This window comes from Megalops cyprinoides, chromosome 6 (genome assembly GCF_013368585.1).
Source record: "Megalops cyprinoides isolate fMegCyp1 chromosome 6, fMegCyp1.pri, whole genome shotgun sequence".
NCBI lineage: Eukaryota > Metazoa > Chordata > Actinopteri > Elopiformes > Megalopidae > Megalops > Megalops cyprinoides.
In genome coordinates, this window is record NC_050588.1 from 6,748,362 (window position 1) to 6,772,165 (window position 23,804).

General features: G+C 41.6%; 1 protein-coding gene across 1 annotated transcript in view; it reads left to right on the forward strand.

The window, feature by feature from the left end:
* Window positions 1-9,473: 9,473 nt before the first annotated feature.
* camkvl (CaM kinase-like vesicle-associated, like) overlaps window positions 9,474-23,804 on the forward strand; it is a 51,278-nt gene continuing 36,947 nt past the window's right edge. The window contains exon 1 of the mRNA XM_036531447.1: window positions 9,474-9,510. The gene's annotated coding sequence lies outside the window, so the exon portion shown is untranslated. The remainder of the gene's footprint in view (window positions 9,511-23,804) is intronic.

The window sequence follows — 23,804 nt, forward strand, 5'->3', positions numbered from 1 at the left end:
TTGATTAAAACTAGCCAGAAACAGTGTAATTTACGATGCATCCTAACTCACACTTCAAGCTAACCTTGGACCAGGAATGTGAGGTATCCAGTTAGCTAGATCTGCACTGCCTCATTCTGTAAATCATATTTCAACATTTTGTACCGCTCAAAATACAGCAATGACATGATTTGGAGCTCAAATCCATCTGCTACGTGCATGACAATGACCTAGTTGTGTTGAGCCGAGTGGGGTTTAAAAACAAACATGAACATACCATTAAAGTTGCAGAAGGAAAGTTTGTGTAACCACTACAGTGCATTTCCTTTCCTTTGAGACAGAAGGTTTCTCTTCCCTGAGTAAAAAAAATTTGCTCCCCAAATTGGTTTCCCAAAGTTAATGACAAATCACTAGTGGTTAGACTGACTGTGTGTAGGCATGTGTGTATGTATGTGTACTTGTGTATGTGGCACTTGCATGTGCAATGTGCATGTGAATGCCTATGTGTGTGTTTGTGAGTGAACGCATGCGTTTGTGTGTGTATGCATGCACGTGTGAGTTTGTGAGTGTGTCTGTGCCAGTGACTTGCAGTGAGGTCAGTGGCTGGGTAGGCAGTGGACATTCACAAATCCAAATTACATCCGTTTGTGCTGTTTTATAACAATCTGATTCTTCTTAACTCTTCTAACTGCCACAGAATTCTAGAATATTGTGCCCCCTGGCTGAACTACATTCCAAATGAAAACCTAAACAAAAATATTGTCAAGGTATATTGGAAGCACTTTTTTCTTGATTTATGTGGTTTTTGATAGCTGTGAAATGACTAAGTTACACCATTGCCTTTCCTTAGACCTCCCAAACCATTGTGGATTTCACTGCTGTCACTACAAACAGCAGTTATGAGACACTATTTGTAAATACTGTTGAAACATTACCTGAAAAGAATACAGACACAACACAAAGAAACAGCATTTGTGGTTACATTTACATTTATTCATTTAGCAGACGCTTTTATCCAAAGCGACTTACATAGGTTACAGTTCTTTACAATGTTATCCATTTATACAGCTGGATATTTACTGAGGCAACTGTGGGTTAAGTACCTTGCCCAAGGGTACAGCAGCAGTGTCCCAGCGGGGATCGAACTGGCAACTTTTCGGTTACGAGTCCTGCTCCTTAACCACTATGCTACACTGCCGGTTACGTGTCATTTAATATACGTGAAATACACAAATACATATATTCAAATTATGCACCATTTCATTAATTCATTTACAGTACTATGATGTATAATAAAATGACTGAATGCAGAACTCAGAGTGAATTCATGCAAATAAACTGGGTGACAGAGCGTTGAGATCATGTGTGTCACCTATAGATCAATTAAAAACACTAATTTTTGGGCAATATATGTGAAAATAGCAGTTAGTCACTTAGGGCATACTTTTACCCAAATAGATTTAGAAGTAAACGTATAAGATACAAAGTGACATCAGCATATTAGGTGGCAAATGGTGAGAGAGTAAACATATAATAGCATGTATTCATGTGCATGAATGTAAGAACAGTGGCACACCTTTGACTCTATATTTGTATAGGTTATGTAAAAATGAACAATAAATATCAATGCAAACTTGAGTAGCAAGTAGCACGTATCAAGTCCCTCAGAATCTCACGATTTTCCCTCACTTTCGCGTTGTGCGCGGAGACTTGTTTGTTAGCCTCGTTTAACCCTTTCGCACGTAACTTCTTTTTGTGCTTGTAGTGCGACATGGTTCGTTATGTTTTCATTAGCATTATTAAGCTTATAATACTTTTTAGTTAGCATTTACTATATTTTTAACGTTAACGATCGCTGTTTCCTCAAAGTTAAAATTAGCTAGAAGTTTTTTCCAATCTAGTGTTTTAAACGCACCAGTTTCAGCATACGCGCTAAAAGGCTAATCACACCGGTGTGACCGTACGCGCGAAAGGGTTAAAGGCAATCCTGAAAACAGCAGAGCCTACCCTTCCCATTGAAAAGGGCGAGCTTGTGCGCTATACGGGGTTTCGCTCTTAGAAGTTTAAGGACATAAAAATATCATTAAAATATGTTATAACACAGCATACTTGTAACCAGAGTGAGATTCTGATATGCTGTTATGAATTTGTTGTATGGTTATTTTGATTAAATTATCGCTGCCTACCCTGCCTACCCTGACCGCATGTGTATGGTGTATGCGCATATGTGCATGCACTCACAAGTGTGTGTGTGTGTGCGTGTGTTTGTGTGTGTGTATGCGTATGTATGTGTGTGTTTGTGTGTGTATGCGTATGTGTTTGTGTGTGTGCGCACACATGTGTGCATCCATGTGTGCGTATGGGGGGAGGAGGCTGTTTATCTCCCTCAGGCCTGCTTGCTAATGAGAAAGATTCAGTGGAAGAGATGAGCATACATATTTGATTGAGTGTGCGCATGTCATTACACTAAAAACCTCTTAAGAAAGATAAAACGCTGTTATGTCCAGTGGGATGAAAATAGGAAATGTCTTAATAGTAACACTAAGTAGGGAAGCAGGAGGAGAACTTTAATCTCACAGATAATAAGGTTTAGGGGGAAAGGGGCGTCGGTAATATGAAACAAAGGGCCAGGGGTTGAAAGGCATTTGGGGGAGAATCAGGCCACGAGGTAGGGAAGGAAGAAACTTTATTGCTGTCTCCCTGGCTTCATTTCAGTCTGTGAAACAAAATTCTACATCTCTCTGTCTCTCTGGCTTTCCTTTCTTAACCAGGTTGGGCTAAGTGGTGTGTGTGTGGGTGTGTTAATGAGTATGTTTGTTAAGAGGTGTATTGTGTGTGCATGTTTATACATGTTTGTGTTTATGTGTGTATTTATGTGTGTGTATTTGTTTTCGTGTATGTGTTTATGGTTGTGTTAATGCATGAATGTATGTATGTATTAATGTATTTGTGTATGTGTTAATGTGTGTATGTGTGTGTTAAGGGATATGTACATGTGTGTGTAAGTATATGCTAAAATGTGTGAGTATGTGTGTGTGTTAATAGGTGTGTGCATACATGTGTTTATGGGTGTGTGTGTATGTTTGTATGTATTAATATGTGTATGTTAATGGGTATATGTGTGTTAATGGACGTGTGCATGTATGTGTTAATGGGTATGTGCATGTGTGTTTCTGTGTGTGTGCATGTATGTGTTAATGTGTGTGTGTTCATAGGAGTGTGCATGTGTGTGTCTGCATGCAGGTGTTAATGTGTGTGTATGTGTTGCTGGATGTGTGTGTTCTGTGCGATGTGCAGTCAGGCCTGAGACGCACTGTGTGTGGAACAGAATTGGCCACAGGCTGTGGTGCAGACGGAGATGGAATGAACTGTGCTTCCCACATAGGCCGCACGGTTTCATCTGCTCCCGACTCCATTACGCCTGCCTCCATTTACTGGATGCATTTCATTTCAGCGTGAGTATCTTTTTATGCTGGAGCCGTCACAAAGCAATCAAAAAAGACTGTAACACATGATACCTGATAGAAAACGCATGATGTGGAGGAAAACCTGGGACTGTTACTAGGACTTCAGACAAATTGAGATTTTGGGGCAGTAGTCTGGTGTGACGATAAGGAGACAGGCTTATAACCCAAAAGTAGCCAGTTCAGCTCCCAGGTGGGGCACTGCTGTTGCACCCTTGAGCAAAGCTTCATCTGAATTGTTTCCATAAATACCCAGCGATGCAGATGGGTGCAGAAAATGCTATGCAAGTAACTCTAGACAGGAATGTCTGCTTGCAAAGAAATAACATAAATAAATGCTTTTGAGGTTTATTAATTACCCACTCCTCTTTCAGGCTGGTGGTGCCAGTTGTTTTGTCAGGACTCGTGCCTACGCCAGAGCACAAACTTGGCTAGTGCGGCTTGAGACGAAGGATGCTAAAATAAAAAAAAATACAAATCAAAACAAAACAAATGAAAAAAAACACAACAAGATTACAGAAGGAAGGGAACAGGAAAAGAATAGATGTGCCATCTGGTGAGAGATGCGGATAAAAGGAGAAGGGTATGTGAGCTGTGGAGGATGAGAACCCCGGGCTGGCTGGGAATATGATTGTCAGGGGAGGGCGAGGGGCAGAGGACCCCGGATGTGGAACATGGTGATTAATGTGCGCTTCCCTGACACTCTGAGCCAGGATGTCAGAGAGGGAGGGACAGGGTTTAATTACACACTGCCACTGATATGAACTGGGACTACTGCCCAGAGAGAGAGAGAGAGGGAGAGAGAGAGAGAGAGAGAGAGAGAGACAGAGAGAGAGAGAAAGAGACAGAGACAGAGCGAGAGAGAGAGAGAGAGAGAGAGAGAGAGAGAGAATGAGAGAGAGAGTTTATATCTGTTTAAAAATACATAGGTGTGTGTGTGAATATATTTTGGGAGTGGGGAATGTTTTATGTCACTAAAATGCACAGGGACCTTTGCCCAGAAAGACAGAGAGAGAGGGAAAGAGACAGAGAGATGACAGTCAGGAGGGATGCTGAACAACAGAGAAAGAGTGAACTGAGTTTGTTAGGGTAACAAATGTGTGCGTGTTTGTGTGTGCGTGTGTGTGTGTGTGTGTTTGTTTGTGTGTATTTGTGTGTGAAGATAAGCCACCTCAGTAAGCAAGATATTGTCAAACCAGAGGTCTGCCGTTACAGAGGAGGCGACTCTATTTTATCTAGTGCCCGGAGGAGATTCCATCTCTGACCATGTCCCATGTTTCACTTCTGTCACAGGAAACCCAGGCATTGGAGTGCTACCTAATTGTACTTTGTAATTATTCCTAGACTGAAAAATTACAAGTGTTGTCTGAACAGAAAGAGTGGGTGACACAAAGTCATTTGAGAAGGGAAGACTGGGTTGGGGAGCTGTGTGTTATAATGCAGTGGGAAATGGATGCCTTAATTCGACGGTGGAGAAGGTGAGATAGGCTTTCACTGCGAGGCTCTTTGAGGCCCTTTAATGAGGATCCTTATATGGGATGAGGTCTTTGAATGGCTGAGATGAGAGGCAGTGTGGAGACCAATGGCTCCTGGACCCCAGAGCTGTGGCTTAGATCCGGTAAGCAATGTGCTGCACTTCAATGGCTGCAAAAGTGCAGCAGCAGCAACAGCAATGGGATAGAGATCTACAAAAAATCTTGATTTTCTCTGACTATGTTCACCTGCTGATATACTGTATGCACAGGATGGTCATAATGTCCCAGTCTATTACTGTGAAAATACCCTTATTTCAGCATAAAAGTTTAATATTCATTTCACAATTTCATTTCTCTGGATGTACTAAACATTACCAACAGCTATTTTTCCCCCTTTGTTTGTTTGTTTTCAATAAAGTTCCACGCGGGCACTTTCTATATCCGAGCATAATTGCCATCAACATAACGCTTCCCTGGAAACATTATGAAGAATATTAGGGGTGATGTCTTTAATGGCAGTATAGATATGATCTGGCAAATCTGTAATGTTTTGAACCTTTTTTCTGTAAGCTTGTGACTTAATGTAGCCCATTGCAAAAAAGTTTAAGGGAGTTAAATTGTATATCTATGTTAGTTATCTATGTAGTTAAAATCTATTGCTATATCCATATATAATGATGTTCAGATGCATTTGTATTGCATGCAAGCAGCATAGAGGAACCTTTCCTGGACTGCAGTAAAAAATTGAGTATGGAGACCAACACTCTCTTGATCTTTCATGTGAATCCAGATTGAACACTTTAACATCTCCATATGCCAGCATGGGCAGTATTTAAGGGCTTTAGGATTAAACTCTGCTCTGAGGAGTTCATTTCTGTCATTATAAGACATGCAGTATCATCCAAGAGATCAAAAGAGCTATTTTGGAAACTATTCCAGTTTCAGACATTTTTCAATAGCCTGGGCAATGTGAAACCTTAATCGCAGAGTAAAGCTAATTTTGGAGAGGGACCTGCTAGACAATGCTCATTTATCTTAATGTGAGAGTGAAAAAGGGAGGGAATAAATGAAAACAAGAGGAAGGGAGAGAGTGAGTACACAAGCACAGTAAATGCAGAAAGACTCTAAGAATGGAAAAAGCTGACTACTTTGGCTGGGAGCAAGCAGATGGTACCAACAAATGAAAACCAATCCAAACCAAAACCAATATGTATGCAGAATAACAACACTTATGATAATGTGTGTGCTCGCTTTGCTAAAAGTTTGCCACTGACTTAACATTGTTGATGAACTACGATAGTACATCTAAGATGCAAATGGCACTTCCTGTATGCACCAGCTCCAAGAGATAAGAACTGTCATGCTCTGAAGCTAATGAAAATCTTTTTTCTGGGTTCGTATTTTTTGTCCGAAGGAGGTTCCCTTTTTATGCTTTGTTTCCCTGCCCAGTAAATATTTTGCCCCTTGATAACCAGTTGTGCTGAACAATGTAAGAAAAGGAAATAAAGAAACATTTGATCCTCTATTCTGAGAGCCAATCTGAAATCGACAGACAGGTCACGTAGAGGGTGAGGGGGCAAAGGTCACGTCTGTGACGTTTGCATAATTCAAGCGGTGCTGCAAATCCATGTACAGCAAACTGCACCGCCCTGATATGCTGTATCAAATTACTTGTTTATCCATTAAACCTCACTGACCTTTCATCTGGAAGATAAAAATTCCATATTTGAAAATAAAAATGAAAAAATCATTAAGAAGAGGTTCGGCTGGAGTGAACTGGGGAAATGCAGCAGAGTGAACTCAGGGTTATAATAGATCCGTTTAGTGCAATGGACTAACAGCCAGAACCAAGGCCTTTTCAAAAGTCCTGAAGGTTACTGGCTGTTGTTTAAGTGCCCGGACTAGGAGCCTCTATGCTGACCTCTGATAAACAGAGATCCCCTGATACACTGCAGGATAGAAGTAATGTATTCTGGAAAAAAATGGAATTTTACCATAGAGCTCAAAGTACAGTTTCAAAGCACCAGGCACAACAGATCAAATGATGGAATCTGGGGGGCTGATGCTGGCTCAGGCAGTGCTAAGGTGCATTCCGTGCCACAGTTTGACCCGTGGAGAGCGCTGGGTTTGGGAGCGGCTGTGGGCAGCTGTGCAGTTGTTCATTATCTAAGTGTTGACTATTGCCAGGGAGCATTTTCTCCTACTGCGAAGACCAGATCACGATTCAGTGTCCTTGGCTTCTTAATGATGAAGCTGTTTTTTTTCCCCACAGTGAAAGGGCTCTTCTCACAATTCTTTATTTATATACCTCCTTGTCTCCGCTCTTTATCTCAGTGCATATTATTATTTTTTTACAGTCATTGTTACTGTGTCATGTAGCAGATGTGCTTATCAGCGGCCCCTAACAATTAACAAATACAATACAGTATACTGCTTTTCTACATTAAACATACGGGAATTAGTGCCAGAATTTGCTTTAAATTGCTTTTAATACGTTAGCTTTTTACAAAGTATACAGTGAAGACTACACCAGGTTTATCAAAGATAAGAACACATGCGCATGCAGGCGCACACACTCAAGCACAAACTATTATTTTTCTTTGAATGTCTTCCAGAGGGTGATTTGCCAGGGCTACCTGGTGAATAGACTCTGACTCAAGGTCTTCGTATGAATGTGTGTGGGCAAATATTATTGTCAACATGCGGAAAAAAAGGCAAGGTCAAACACTGAAAATGATTTTTTTTGTGGTGCTGTATGTGTGTGTGTGTGTGTGTGTGTGTGTGTGTGTTTCTGTTAGTGTGAATCTGACTTTGTGCATCTTAATCTAACTCAGAATGTCACGAATTTTATGGTACCATTTAAAACTGAGGGAGAGACTTCCTGAAAAAAAAATTCCCTTCATCACATACCGATGCACACATGCATGCACACAAACACACAAGCATGAACAAAACACATGCTCATACACGTGCATGCAGCATGCATGCGCACAAACACACACTCATGCACACACATGCATGTGCACACACACAAACTTGGACATGCCATGCATTTGCATGCACACAAACATGCATGTACACACACAAATGCAAATGCACATGCTCACAAGGATGCACAAATGCAGACACACTCACACTCTCTCTCTCACGCACACACACACGCACACACACACGCACACACACACACACACAGTAGTTAGTGCCATCATAATTACAGCAGCCGTCTGTCTGTGGACCATGTGCATACTGGAGGACTGACACCCTGATCACACAGTAGAACAGTGGTCCATCCGCACTCACTGGGGAGTCATCAGTCGCTTATCCGCTCAGTTCCAACAGGTGCTAAATTGATGGTTGGACTGATACATTGATGTAAAGCAGACATTTATGTTAATAGAAAGAAAAAAATAATTGAAATATATACAGCAGATGAACATAAACACTGTCATAAACTGAGTGTGTGCTTGTGTGTATCTGTCTGTCACTTTTCTCATGGTCAGTTTTGGTTCAGATACATACATGTCTACCTGTGTGTGCTTGTGTGTTTCGCACCTGTGTCCACTTTTGTTTCATGTGCATGTATACCTACCTTTGTGTTTGTCAGTGTTTGATGCCCGCAGCTGCTCCAGTATTTTTTTCCTCCCCTCTACAGATGATGAAATGATGTATGTTGCAGTATAATCCGCTGTAATCCCGTCCTCTCTCAATCCGCCTGTCTGTTGCCCAGTCTCTGTGCATTGTATATCTCTGAACATCCATCAACAAAGTTGAATTCTGTTCAAAATTAGAACCTTACTGCTTCCATAACTGCTACCTCTCTGGGTAAGGAGAGGAAGAGAGAAGAGGGCAAAGAATTCAAATGAATTCATATTAATACAATTAATGACAACATCTTTAATGACGGTTTACATGTTTGATGGTGTGAGCTGCTCTGAGACATAATATAGCAGCTAAACGTCTCGCTCTCCATCTGATAAACCCAGAAATAAGTCTCGGTGAAAGTGCATCCCTGCTACTGGCGACTACCGATGTCAGTAGCGACAAGAAGAGGAACATTGAGCTCACCATTAATTCAGAAAGGTCGACGTACAACACTCCGTCCTCCCACCCTATTCAATCTGAACAGTGTTGTAACCTACAGGTGCAACTCTCCTGCCCCTTGCACTCTGTCCATATGTTGAACTCAGGAATCAGTTATAAAAGTGAGTGGAATTGATTAAATATAGACAAAAATAAATACGCATCGAGAAAAGCAGGGAGAGAGAGAGAGGGAGGGAGAGAGAGTTTAATTCAGTGAGTGAAAGCAAACAGATTATTTATTTCTCGGAAGGGGGGCTGGGTGGAGTGGGAGGGAGTGAGGAAGTGAGGGGTGTGCGTATCGACACAGGCAAACCGATTCATATCGGAGGACCGAACATTCGTACCAAAGCACACCTCTAGACACTATCACGCAGAGCTGCGATGTAGCGCGGTTCCGTCCACGCCAGATCAAAAATAAATACGTAAGATTTTCGGGATTGCCATCAAACTTTGGATTTGGATAGACAATTTCTACACACTCCGTGCCCGCATCTTATTTACAGTCGGACCAGGTAAATCAGATTTTTTATTAATTACTAACATATCTTTAAAAACTCATTTACAGTTGTTTTAGAATCGATAGGACTTGGTGGGTACTATTTAATTATTTCCTGAGCAGTTCTGTTGCTTCAGTGAGTAGGATGGAGTAGATACTGTAGTTTTAACGATAAAAAACTGCAATGGTAGTAATATATACTTAAAATTACAGCGATGTAAATGATAAATCCAATGCGTCGGGTGCGCTGTTAAGTTCTATATATTAAATCCTTGTCATGAACTCGAGGTACATTTTTTTGTTTGAAAAGATTCGTTACCAAGTCTTCACACATTGTAGTATTTGGTGAGGTGTTAAGATGACAAATGAGTAAGCGATGAGTGTTTTAAAAACATTTGCCTGCCAGTTTTCTCCAACGAGCTGCGAAGCGTTCGTTTTGGGTGTGTGTGACGGCTTGGTGGCGGCCAACAGAACTGCAAACGATTATAAAACATTAATACAGTGTGTCCCCGCATGCACTGTCACAGAAAAAACTAGTGTTGTAATGCTGTTTTGACAGTGTTAAGGGGAATGCTGTGATCTGTGCTAAAGTACATTCTACAAACAAATGGTGCTTCACGGGTCCAATTCTGTCGGCTGGTGAGAATGGACTGTATTCTACATTTACCAAGGAGCTCAGCGCAGATCACACTGGTGGTGTTGGGGAGGTCTTCTAAGTTATTTAATGAACTTAAATTTATGGCATTGTTCGACAGAGGACTCATAAGCGCGATCATTTTTCAGTAGCTATAAAAAAGATGACATCAAAGCTGCTTCTGATCTCATTAAACAAAAGAACCTGCCACGCTCATCATTGTTTTTTTGAAGTGCTTAATTCTCTGAAAGACTTTAGAATTGCGTTAAAATATTTAAAGAGACGAAGCCAAGGGTTGCATCTCACCCCACATTTTCAGGCAATTTCCACGCGCCCAGTTTCAACAGCCACTCCTTGACTCGGCACCGGCACACCACTTTGGCTTTATTGACGCCTCAGATCTCAGTCGGAATCAGGCTGACAATTGCAGATTGCTTGGCCTGCAGAACCTTGAGATACTTGTGGAGAATTAAAGCAGCAGAAAGCATGGGTGAAAAGAATCTTTGCAACTTGTAAAATATAGACATTGTATGCCCATCCACACCCTTGGGCTTGTGATGGCTCAGCAGCATTTTAGGTTGATTCAACAGGACATCCTCCAGCCTCCAATCCTTTAAATGTGACACGTAAAAAACTTTGTGTCAGCATAACTAGAATGAAAGCCATTTCTTTGTTCAGCAAGAAAAAAAAAAACACCACAAAAAGACATTAGTGGCACATGGTCATACCCATGAACTTGCCCTGAACCTGCCACCTCTGTTTGGAATTGTGTTATTGTTATAAAGAGAGTTTTGGCATATTGAATACTAAGTGTTTATATATATAAACATTTAGTATATAAATATAGCCAAGTTAATTGGAATTCTTTTAACCCATTGTGCCGGTATTTTAAAGAAAATTCAGATGAAAATTTTAAAATTTTGAGAAAAAATGTAAAAACTTTATGAACTCCAAACCAACCGTGTCTCTTGACTCAACTGGATCCTTTTGCAGTGATTGAATGATAAGTTTTAATTAAGGCCTTTCAATTTACCTCAGTGAGCAGTGGGCTGAGTGAAATACAGTATATGCAGCCAGACAGATGTTTGTTAAAGTTAAATCATCATAGTTATTTGTTAGAAAGGACAGACATTTCATACTCACAATGAGATAGATACCTGTAGCTGTTATGATACAAGTATATTGGTATGGGTAGCTTGCTTGAGCTAACCTAGAAATTTGCATATTCTGGTGTTTCATATTTTTACAAGTTCCCGGGTAATTGCTAGCCAGCTGATATAATACAGAATTAATTCAGCAGAGTTTACATCAAACACCTTGTTATTTGTCCGGCATGTATTTAAGGGCCGTGTATACTCAAAGGTACCATTTATTCGAGGGGTGCAATTTTTAGAAGCAATATCTTTTCGATAAGTATGTAAAGCATCACAAAATAGCCACTGTGCTTAACACTGATCCTCCAAGGATCATTATTACAAAATAGAATCAATGGCACTACAGGTAGTATCAAAGATGTCAGAAAAACAGGTGCAATCAGATTTTAAAGAATGAGTTGCAATGAAACATGGCCACATATTGAGAAGGGCATGACAGATTGTAGAAGGGCATGAGCATTATGTTTCTGTCCTTGCTTCTTTCATGCATCACCCCATTGTGGAAGTACTACATATATGGCATAATCTATCCACACATCAACTTCAACACTTTTTTACATAGATGTTTTCTGCATATTAGTATCATATGGATACTAAAGGTGAATGGGCCACATATGGTCATTTAATAATAAAGGCCATGTTTATGGCATTTATTACTAAATGATAATGGCCATTTCCCATACCCAAAGTACATGCAGATTATAAAACATAATTTAAAACAAACAAAACATATTCACAGTACTCATGTCCTGAAAAGGATAAAAAGTTGTATACATCAGTGAGATTATAAAATTGGCAAAACCCCTTCAAAGCTGATTTAAAAAGAAATGTTAATTACAGTCTAGAACTGCCCAGGGTCAACGAGGCTCATGCTATATATACTCCATGCATTGTACTTCAGCACAGCAAAAGGGTCTGATTTGCATGTATTTAATCTTACAGTGATTCTAGGGGGATATAGTTGGAAAGGAGGGTATGAGCTGGTCTAAAGTCACAAAGGTAACCTGGAAGATGAATGCCTCAAAAAGTTAGCACAATGAATGTGCTAGGGCTTCCAAGTGTCCCAGTTACATTACATTACATTACATCCTTTTAGCATATGGTCTTATCTAGAGTGACTTCCAGCACAAAAGAACAGAAGTGTACGTTGAATGAGCAACAGTATCAGACCAGGCTAACAACACTTCCAAACCAATGAGTGTGAGCATAACTCTGTTCGAGCCCCACTACAAGTTAACTTGTGCAACCTGACTTGACAAGGGAAGCAGCTGGCAAGAGCAGCTGGCAAGCTCCTCAAATGAAGTTCAGGCTCTGTGGTCAGGATTCCAAACTGGCCATGCCATTTGCCAACAGAGACCAGGAGCCCACATCAGTGGAACAAATGGGCTTTGCTCTGCCAGGAGTATCGGTAGGTAGGTTGGCCACGGTGTCCTCTTGTCACCCCTCTCGAACATCCTGTAATACGCCAGGTGCCCGTAAGTTGTTTGGATGATGTCACTGGAGTAGCGCCTGTCCTCCAATCAGGGCCCACTTCGCTGTGGTGCGCTGTGGGGAAAAGAGCCGGTTGCTTGTGTGCAGGGTGATAAGTGGATGGCGTTCATCTCACTGTAGCGCTCCTGCATGACTGCAGGGCTTGTCACAGAGATGAGCCTTGTCTACAAGTGTACATTCCACATAGAGTAGTAAAAAAAGCAAAAACCACAGAAAAAAAAAAACATTGACGCAATAACATCCTGGGAGCCTGTTAAACAGCAAGTAAAGGAGACCACACACTTTGCAATTAAATAGAGTATGCAGTTATCCAGTACCCAAGTACAACTATACTGTACAGTACCCCCTCCTTTCCAGCACTGTTCTGTTTCATTCTGTCTGCTGCGTCCATTCATATGTTGTAGATCAGATCCCTCATGTTACATTTGTATCATTTGGCAGCTGCTCTTACCCAGAGCTACTCACAAAAGTGCATTCAATATGGTTAGGCAAAAGTGCATTCAATAAGGTTAGGCAATTAGCTTCAATAAGGTTAGGCAATTAGTTTCAGTAGGGTGAGGCAATTAGCTCCACAGATACTAAAACATTAGGGCCATCCTTGAATTGCATTTTTGTCTGTCATGCCTCAGGCTCTAATAGTGCCTGTTATGACGTATATGATGACAGCAATGATGGTGACAAAGATGATTAGCATCACTATTATTAATGATATTTTTTTTGTTACCTGATGCTCCTTGATTTAGGCAGACTTTCAGTGCAACAACTGATGTTAAAAGAATTAAAAATCCAATGTATTAACGTTAAATTCAAAACAAATATCAGACCGTGTAAGAACGGGAACAAAATTCTTATGTTCTTATTGCATATAATCTAGTAAAGTGGAAAAAAAACGCATGTATGTATAATGAAGTCTGCGCTGCCAAATGTCATTAGCTTCTCTGCAGCCTTTCAGACTTTACTTTGCAGTCTTTTTTGACAAAACAGTTGAAGAAGAATAAAATATTGTGAATGATTATGATTTACAGCAGCACATTCAGTGCCAGGGCCCCCTAATGAAATTCTTTAAATCATTCAAATCAGCACATGCATTTTTATGTAAATGAAGCAAACAACATAGCGAATGAGCCCCCACAACTCATGCGTAGTTCAGTCGGAAAGTGTGAGGTGTTACTACCTAGGCGCGCGAGAGTGAGACAGGGTTCAAATGCGAGGAGAAAAACACTATGCGCCGAGGTGTTTTTTTTTTTTTTTTTGCATTGCGCTGTGATGTAATGCGGCTTTTGAATTGTAACCCTGTTTCTTCCTGAATCCTTGGAAAATCTGGGGAATATGCAGTGATTGGGCCCCCTCTGCTCTCATAATTCTACTAGCCCTGCGCTGAGTTTCACTAGAGAGCAATCGAATCGCTGCAATACATCAGCCTCAAGGCCCGCGCTTCTTGCTTCCTTTGAGGAAGATGCTGATAAACACGAGCAATATCGCTGGTTGTCCCACGGCACATTAGCGCCGAAACAGAGGTGGAATCGATGCGCATGCATCCACCTATGAGTCCACCTCTTCTCCGTTTTCTCTTTATTTTTTCTGCAGAGGGAGCTTTGAGCGTTTCTTGCAGCCCGCCCAAACCACACTCCATGCACACTGACGGGCGGGGTGTAAATGAACGAGTCAGAAATGTCGAAGAGGCATTTTGTCAGTCTTCTGCACTGGTGACCTGAGTGTATTTTTCTCCTGGTTAACCCACTTAAAACCCAGGCATATGATCGCTGACTGTATAGAAAAATTAGGGCGTGGACTCTGCAGCACCTCCATGGAAAAATACTATAACTTCAGCTGTGTTGTAGTTCTTGTTCTGTACTGGTGTACCCTTTTACTTCATCCTGTGTTAGATGGAAGGTTAATGTTTTATATTCAGGTGTTTGCATATTATTTGTGCCCAGGTGAACATGCAGAATGCAAGTTTGAAGTTCTCTTCTGTGGAACATCATGCGAGTCACTGAATGCCGAATGTGAGTTGCCTCTGTGAAGTCGCTGAAAATTCACAACAGCCTTTGCAGTCAATGTGAATCGAGCAGGTGTTCCTCCGTCTACCAGTTCTAAGAGGAATGTTTCTCTGCATGTGCTTGAAATAAAATAGACACAGCCCCCCTGAAACTTGAATCTTCTTTGATTAGCCATCGGATGCTCAGCAGTGTGTCCTTCTGGTCCAACAATAACTGCACCAAGGTGATTTTAGATGCAGCACTTTATAACCAAGGGCATAGGAAAGAGTTTGATATTGGGGGGTGAACAACTTGCTATGAATTTTATGTATATACATAATCCCAGTCCTTAAAGCAGCATATATTTTGACTAAAGAATAAAACAATATCAGGACGGCCTGAAATAAGAAGGTTAAATTTTATTGTACAAAACATTTTTACAAAGTTAACTATATACATATCTATCATATACACATAATATATACATGTAATACATACTGTATAGGTTATATACACAGGGCTATATTCTGTTTCAACCAAATGAACCAAAGTGTGCTCTGCGTTGATCATTGTGTGCAAGAAACTGCTGACAAATTTGTTTGTTCTCTATGAGGTGTTAACAGAAGTGGCAGCTCAATGTTAAACCACTGAAGAAGGCAAATCTATGCAACTGTTTATTGTCTGGGTAGCTGACCTGTCTTAACACCACAGCTTCATCAGTTTCAGATTTTGTTGTGTCAAAACAAATAGCTATGTCTATGACTATGGGTTAGTCCTACTGTTTTTGTCAGTTTACAGCCAACTATTAGGTCTAAACATTGAGGTATCCATTTACATTAACGTTGGTGCCCAGCAAGCTAAAACAACAGTTGACACAGAAATTGGTCCCTGGTTGTCAGCATAGTTTACTTTGAATGTTCAGGTTACATAAGCACATAATTCTCCCACCGGTATTACTAGCTAGCTAGCTGATACTAACTTTACCTCAGCAATATGTCAGTGACAAAATAGCTGACTGGCTAACGTTAGCTTGTTCATTAACGATCAGCGAAATAAGTAACAAGCTAATGTAGTGCTTTTTAAACGACTGTCGTAGCTAGCTGTGTCGTCCCAGTTAATCTGCAGTGTCAATAAGTGGGAGCCCTGAGTTACTGTATCTTCGAAAATAAAAACCTGTTTAATGGGTTTTTGTGTGTTTTTTGTTTGATTACGGTCCAGTCAGTAAAAGTGGCACGCTCACAAAACGTGATCAGGGAGAGCGATATTGGGGGGGATGTGCCCCTCCTGTCCCCCCGGTTCCTACGCCCCTGTTCATAACAGTAGACTTTATATTATTTTAAATGTTCTTTTTTCCAGTTTCAGTTTAGTTTTGAAAAGTTTGCAACTATTTCCTTGTTAAAGACTTCCCATCCCAGTATATTTTAGTTCTTAATTATATTTCTGTTTCTGTTTTAATTTTAGTCTTGCATTCTGAAAGTTGCATCATCTTTGATTAGTCAGCGGATGTCAGTCATGTTTAGATGTGTCCTTTAGCTGAACAATAACTGCACAGTAGTTTACCACACATATCTGCAACGAACAGCTATTTTACACACTTCACGCTTCATGGCAAAGACTGCATTGGAGGAGAGCAAATGTCAATTGGAGGATTGACAAACTTCTCACTGACTGCAATTTAGCAGCTTTTTAGAGGTGCTGATGTTACAGTGAGACTTGGAACGTAAGACAGCTCAACCTCAATCGGATTAAACCAGTTACGCCCAACTGTCAGCTCACTGTCAATCTTGAAATGCATGGGCTGTAGGGGTGAGGCTATGTTCTGTAATTGTATTTGTTGCTGCACAATACACAATGGGGCAGATTTTGCAAAGCATTCTGGTCAGCACACTTTGCTTAATACGGACACTGACAACCATGTGGATTAATACCCTGTCATCAGTCAGACAGAAAGCAGTTTTCAGAGACTCAGGCATGATTTAATCTCAATTTTGAGGTCAAAATAGGAGTATTTCTCATAGACTATGGACTGTACACTTATATCAGAAGGAAGGCAATTGCGGGGTCAGCCTACAGTCAAACCTTTTCAAAATACCAAATACACTGATGTGTCAGTTACATTAACAGTGGATTCTGTATGCTTGTACATTGTGTGTGATGGGTCAATGAAGGGCTAAAAGATTCCTTTTTGTAGTATAGAGCAAATGATATTGCTGTAACTTGTTGATGTACTCCTTCTGTATGCAAACATCTGTGGGGAATCTACTGTGCTGTAGATTGTTGTATGTTATTATACAAGTGTTCAATCAGGAGTAACTTCATAAATTTAAACTTTTAATATGTTGTTCCTTACTGTGACTATGGTAGGTATCCCTACTGAGAAATTCATTGTTTGTTTTTGTAATTAAGAAAAACCTCTTTAAAAGCCTTTTGTGGTCTCCTATCTTACTTCAGGCTATCTATCTCTCATACAAAGACAAATATTGCTTCATCTCCTCTTCCCTGTGTGGATTGTACCAAATTACAAGTGCAAATCTCATGATTATTCATTCTTTAAAAAACATTCTGAATCTCTTAAACACAATTATATAGTCTGTAAACGCTTAGCTAAGATGAAGATACAGTCTGCCCTTTGTCTGCTTACATGATTTGTAGACATGCAGCCTAAAGGGGTGTGCCCAGCTTCATTGGATATTCTTGGGACTTGAGGATAGCAGTACCTAGGTGAGATGGAGTCAACTTGGTTTGATCTAAAATGTTAATAAGTACTAAGATAAATATAAATGTTTCGGTACACAAAAGCGTACATGCCACCTGTGCATGCGTCGAAGGTTCTTATGGAGATAAAATTAAAATATGGTGTGTTGCTGGGAGATACAATTAAGTTCTCATTCATGGCTCGTGTGTTATTGATGGGGAGTGACACAGGCTGACACCAGAATGCCAGACAGTTGTGAAAGGAAAATTTCTCCACTGTGAAACGTCTTCATTTGATTTTCAACACATAAACCGCACAGTAAGGAAGAGCACATTTTTATTTTTGGTGAAGTCATCCTTTAATAAATCATCTTTTTAAATAGCGAACAGTCAACATTCATACAGAGATAATCTGACGTCAAAAACATGTGCAAAGCCTGCCAGATATATAAACCAGCACATGGGGCACACAGGATTAAAGACATAAACAAACAAACGAAAGTGTGGCCTGGGGAAGCGGGATTAGCGCAGTTCCGCTGTAATCGCGTTACGAGCTGTCTTTGTTTGGGAGCGAAGAGGAGAGGAATCAAATCAAATGGAAATTGAGTTCCTGGTGTTCTAACATTTAAACATGGCTCCAGGGACGCCTTATTCAGTCGTTTATGGATTGATCAAACTTTTGATCTCTCACGGTGGCCCAGAGGTTACAGACTCAAATTTTTTCCTACCACCTCTTACTCTTTAACTTTGTGGAACAATCAATCCTTAATCGATACGTTTGCAGTTTGCCTTGGAAGCCGTTTTTATTATTTTCTGCGTTTTACCTGAAAAGGACTCTGCTTGCCTCCCTGCGTGCAGTGCCGAAATAACAGAAATGCCTTCATGGGCAAATGGCACATGTATCATTTCAGAATCAATCGCTCTGAAAACCCGGCAGGTTCTTTAGTCATCAGAGGCCCCCACTAAGTATTTAACCTCCCACAAAGTCCCCAGGTGATGTAGGCTTTCTCAGAGTGCACGGCAGTTAGGGTTACTGGAATCGATTAGAGTCAAGAAAGACTATGGGAGAGATTGCACAGAGTAAGGAGCAATAAATCAAATCGTGAGATTTTTGGTGAAGTGCCCCTTTTTGACAATTGGACTCTCTTCTATCTGATATCTAGGATGGGGTACAGTTTAAAAAAATAATGGTGCCTTTTTATAGACTTATTTCTGTCATGGGCTGAAACATATAAGGCAAAATGCAGGATTTCTCTGCATAATTCATTCTGGGGAACGACGGCCTTCATGCTGATGATGTACAAGCGTGACAGCTCCTGCCGGCGTTCAGGCAGAGTGGCAGATACCGTTTCAGGCTGGAATTTTATGCCACGGTCTCATGAACGGAGCAACGAAAACTACCCAGCTAGTGTGTTGGCAGTTTCCATTACAGTGTCCCAAAATGATTCTCTCTCCACAGTGACAATAGATTACAAAGCTCCCAGGAAAGACCCAGCTTTGGAATTCTGCGATGGCAGCTTAGTCGGTCAGGCACCCCTTTCAAAGAGAGCCTGTGCCTGTGTGCAACGTAATAACTGTTTTGCATCTTTGCTGTTTTGCAGCCTGCCTGTGGAAATGTACTCACAAGCAAAGGTAACAAAGCCTGTAAAAGGAAAAAATATGCCCATCTGCACCTGGCTTTTGTCTTACATAAGACCCAGCCGCCTCGGGCCACACCTCGTTTTGCTGTCATGTCAGCGGAAACGGAGTGTGGGCTGATTCCCTCTGAGACCCGCTGAATGTTCCTCTGTGGTTCTGGGGGTCCTGCTCCCGTCCCCGCTTCCCTCCCTTCCCCACCCCCACTTCCCAGTCTCGTCTGTGGAGCTGGCGTTCCAGCTGAGCTCCCGGTCACCTCGCCGAACCCCTCTCATGCACACTCGCACGGGGGCCATTCTGAACCCTGTGTTTTTATCTTCACACATGAAAGCTAAATTAGTTATTTAAATTCGCAATGTGCCCCCGTGCTGTGCTTTTTTTTAAACACTCATTTTTCATTGTCTTATTTTGTATTTTTGGAACTAATTGCATAAAATCGTAAGGGATTTTCAAATGCATTATTCACAAGGTAATGAAGCACTCTGAACAACTCATGTGTTTTGAAATGATGCTTTTATACAGCATAAAGCACACATGTGAGAGATGGATGCGCTGAGGACGCTGAGGGGTCATGGCTGCAGGACAGCGCTGTGGCTGACCTGCAGGAGAGAGCAGTCATAGGAGGGGCAAAGGGATCAGAGGATGATAGCAAATAGCCATTTATGACCAATACTGTAGGTCCCTAATCTCAATAGATACATATGAAGCAGGATTCACAGAGAGCATTCGTTACCATACAAAGCAGAGCTGATTATCGGTGAACTGGAACCGGAATTCAGATCTCAAAACTTTCAAACAACAGCCTGAGGACAAGAGAAGGCTCCCTTTTTCTTTCTAATGCAACTGGAGTTATGGAAGATAAATATCATAATTTGATGTGTAGTGAATACACAGTCTTGACGTTTGTCATATAGCAGAGAAATGCTGAGAGAAACTTGAGAGACCTGAGAGAAATGCAATTCATCAGCTTTTTAAAAGTCGTAAGCACCTGGAATCATACTACCTGAGGACCTGTCACATCTATAAGGAACTGAAAAGGAAGTGAAGACATCGTTATGACAATGTAGGCATAACAGCAGTGATCCATGAGCAGTTCAGTGCCATAAATGTATGGTGCGGTTTACAAAACTGCATGCAGGAAACTCTTCTCATTTGCAAGACATCCTCTGCTAGAGGTCACTACTATATGTTCTATGGGAGAATGTACTGTACTGCACAGACACCAGAGGCCCCTGGGCCACGGGGAATTTGTTCCTTGTGCCAAACAAACACATTCTGAATATGAAAAACAATGCAATATTCTGCTGAACAAGTGATTAATATGTATATCTGTTTAATAATGGGCCACAAAGTGGGAGTGCTGCCTGGCTTGAATACTCAAAACTGGAAATTATAAATCTGGAAATGGCAAGGGATGTCTGTAGTTCATATAAAATAACATTAGCTGACAAAATTCATTATAATTTTTTGACACCCAAGGTCCTTGGAGAATATGCATGAAGACTTCTGTTATTAATAAAACAACTAAAAAAAAGAGACCCTCTGATGAAGCACATGACTCTCATGTCTTTCACACAGCATGGAATTCCTCAGTAATTTACAGTTTTAGTCAACAAATAGCGTGATTGAACTTACATTAGTTACATTAACGTCTTCTTGTTCTAAAGGTAAAGATGGCATCCTATGGCCCTCAGGCTGTTTTATGAAAGCCCAGTTCCAGTTCTGCCTTTAACAGCTGACTAGTTTGGGTACATTTTCTCATTTCTTAAATCCACAGCCAGCTCTGTGGCCAATGGGGTGTTCTGATGGGGATCTAGATTACTGCATCTGTGGACGGATTACCTTCAACAGGCCAATAAAATGAATGGATTAAGTCGGAACAGAGAGGATGGGGAGTATGGGAAAGCTCATCATCGGGCTCTTCAGCACAATGAATATGTGTGCAAAACGGGGTGGGGGGGGGGTGGGGGGGCTTCCCATGAATTAGTGATGAAGCCCTTCTCCCTCTGGGCCCTCTTAGCGCGCAGGGAGTGGGGAAGAGAAAATCCACACACCCCTTCATCTCTCAGGGTTCTGCCGCTCTCTCTCTCTCTCTCTCTCTCACTCCCCTGTTCGTTTATTTGCTCGTTCGGCTGATTCCCGAAATGTCCCACATGGATTGTGGCCTCTCTCAGCAGCTTGGAGGTCAGAGCAGAGGGAACGGGACATAACCGTCCCATTGTGAGAGCCATAGGCACACCCAAAAGAGATGTGCTGTGGGAAAAATAACAAAAGCAAACCTCGTTTTGTGTGGATGGTTTGATACGATAACCATGCTCGGTGAGTCAATATTTAACTCATTTTATGAGCCATGGCGCACTGGACTAGACGCCGCTATTGCAGTGCAACCAGGGCATTGCTAACACAATTTTGTCACACCCTCTGCGATCAAGGCTTATGTAATCTTAGGCTGGAGCTACAGCAGATTATTCGGGACAATGTGAGGACTCATGTGTGGTAAAGCAAGTTGGTGAGAATGGGTCTTGAGTGCTAAACTAGGCTATCGCTCAGACCAGCTGCAGGAGGCCATAAAGGCATCATTTAGCCTTGCTATAAGAATGACTGAAAAGGACCAACATGCACTCACACCATTTAAAACAGCCAGTATGCAACTGTAGATGTACAGCTATAGCTCAGCTGCGTTAATGGAATAGCTTGACCTTGAGGTGTTTTATTTTTTTTAAAAAAGTATTTAATCAAATGACTGCAACAGTGTGGTTGAAAACGTAGGTTCTCCCATGACGGTCCTATTTTTTTCTGATTATTTACAAAGAAAACCAGACTGAGATGGGAATGAAACCAACCTGAAGCGTAATTCCAGTTTTAAAGGCTTTAATTTGGGAGTGCTTGGCCTCATTTGGCGAGTGTTTCGGCTAAGCGCCCTCCTCAGAATGCAGTGGATAGTTTGCAGGCGTGGTGCTGCCGCAGCCGCTGAAATGCTGTATTTTCAACGCTAGCACAAAGCTGTCACGCTTGCAGTGTCTGACTAATAAAATAAAAATAAAGTCTCGCTTCCCTCCCTCGTCTTTCGTTCACTCTCTCTCTCCCCCCTCTGGCCTCGGTCTCTTTCATTCCCTCATTCTTTCTCTGTTCTCTCAGTTCTCCCCCCCATCACAGTCTCTCAGAATTTCAGATGGCCATCAGTGGTGCGAGAATAAGTCGACCCTTGACAGACACCAACAGCGACAGACACACGCACAGCGACACACACACACAAACACACACTCTCTCTCTCTCTCTCACACACACACACAGATGATCCCTCCTTCCACCTCTTTTCTCTTTGCCTCGCCCTCCCTTCTCCTCCCCTCCCTGGGTCCCTGTTTCTTTGCCTCCTTATCCATCTCGTTCCCTCCTTCCCTGCTTTGCTCCCTCCCAGATCATTCCGCTAAATAACGGGAGCATTTATTTATAGGCTTATCGCTCTGGAAAGGAGAAAAAAAAGACATGTGAAAGACAAAAAAAAAAAACACTGATGTTTGCAGAGGAGTCATATTACACAACAAGGTATTTGAAGTAACAACGCAAATAAAAAGAATCAAGCTATTAAGTGAAAATCGACCACGTAGTGCCATCCCCGACCTGATTACATGGATAAGGCGCCTACTTAGAGCTGAGGAATGTTACCTAATTCAGACAGCCTCAGCAGGCATTGTCCCTGCTGTGCTCCAGCTGCAGAGGTGCCTCGCAACAGACGCGAAAGAGCAAATGGAGCACTTAAACGGAGTTCCACTGGATTAACGACACAGAGAGAAGCGAGGCTGAGATGCGCCCGTTTCCAGCACGTGAGGAAACCTGACTCAAGCACGTCCACGTGTGTGATGAGCAAGCCGCGTAATCGCTCCCAACAGTAGAGAGAATCATTGTCCATTACCTGGGATCACACTGACCAGAGCTCATGGGAGATAATGCAACACTGGTGGAGAGTATGCCCTGTGTTATCTATTAGGTGGCCATTAGGACCATAACCGTGGTGGTGTGAGTGTGAAATGATACGTTTTTTTTTTCCACCACACTGTGCTTTCAGAGCTCACTTGGAGACACACGCCATTAATTCGGCCCCACCTGAACGGCACAGATAAATGCCGCTCTGAATGTAACAGCGTGCAGCAGCCTGGCGAATGTTATTAAATACGCCCGCTCTCCAGGGACGGAACTTCTGAGAAGTTTCTCATGCTGAATATTAAAACTGTTGCCTCCCATTACTGTCTTTCTGCTTGTCTCGCTGCTCTCTCGGTTCCTCCGCCTGCGTTCTCCTTTCCTCTCGCTTGCGGGGCCTTCTTGTGCTTGGCTCAGACCAGATCTGAGCGGACGCTCCTTTGGAGCTGGGATAATTTTGTTTGGGGACGCCACGTGTCCCTCTTGGTCGATGTTTTTTTTTTTTTTTTTTTGTCAGAGCAAATGGTGATGGAATCTGGCAGCAGAGAATAAAATTATTTTTAAAAAATGAAAGAGCATGACAGGGTTGTCATGGGAATATCAATATTGTAGATATCAGGCACGGGCATGTATGTCATGAATAATTCCAAAAGATTCAGAAACATTATTGATTGATTTATCTTTGTGGAGACAGTCATGTCAGTGTTGATCATGTGTAGACTCGTTTACTGTTGATATGGAAAAACACAGCTAATGAATAGCCAACAGTATCAAATTTGTAACCTTGGTGTTAGGGAAGGGAACT